Source organism: Apium graveolens, chromosome 8, assembly GCF_009905375.1.
Source record: "Apium graveolens cultivar Ventura chromosome 8, ASM990537v1, whole genome shotgun sequence".
Lineage (NCBI taxonomy): Eukaryota > Viridiplantae > Streptophyta > Magnoliopsida > Apiales > Apiaceae > Apium > Apium graveolens.
Genome location: NC_133654.1, coordinates 251,698,957 through 251,699,738, shown reverse-complemented (window position 1 = coordinate 251,699,738; position 782 = coordinate 251,698,957). Strand labels below are relative to the sequence as shown.

The 782-nt window shown below is 42.6% G+C and overlaps 1 non-coding gene across 1 annotated transcript; it reads right to left on the bottom strand.

Moving 5' to 3' along the window:
- Window positions 1-238: 238 nt before the first annotated feature.
- On the bottom strand, window positions 239-345 carry LOC141681176 (small nucleolar RNA R71). The gene has a single exon (XR_012558617.1). It is a non-coding gene; the product is annotated as a small nucleolar RNA R71 (small nucleolar RNA).
- Window positions 346-782: the final 437 nt, after the last annotated feature.

The following is a 782-nucleotide window of genomic DNA, read 5'->3' as shown; positions in this document are numbered from 1 at the left end:
GTTTGGGGGTTCTCCAACGGAAGATCCCAATATGCACATTAGGGATTTCATTGAGATCTGTGACACATTCAAGTTCAATAATGTTTCTGAAGATGCTGTGAAATTTGGACTTTTCCCATTCTCCCTGAGGGATAAAGCTAAGAGCTGTTTGAACTCTCTACCACCAGGTTCTATTATGACATGGGAAGATCTTGCTCAGAAATTTCTTACTAAATTCTTCCCTATGGCAAAGACAGCTGCAATCAGGAATGCTCTTACTCAATTCACGTAGCAATTAGGTGAATCTTTATGTGAAGCTTGTGAGCACTATAAGGAGATGCTTAGGAAGTGTCCTCATCATGGAATGCCTGACTGGATGGTGATCAATTGCTTTTATAATGGTTTGGGAGCACAGACAAGCCATATGCTCGATGCATCATCAAGTGGAGCTTTATGGACTAAGAGCTATTAGGAAGCTTACGAGCTGATTGAGATGATGACCACTAATGAATATCAAAATCCAACTCAAATATTACCACAAGGCAAGGTGGCAGGAATTCTGGAGGTGGATGCAGCTACGGCTATCGCTGCTCAGCTAAAGGCGTTGACTATGAAGGTCGATTCTCTAACCAACTATGGTGTGCAACCGATAATGAGTGTTTGTGAGCTTTGTGCAGGATCGCATGCGATAGAGCAATGTGCTAAATCTAGTGAATCAGCTCAGTTTGTGAGCAACTTTCAGAGGTCGCAGCAACCAGTTCTTGCTACTTATCATCCTAACAACCGCAACCATCCTAACTTCA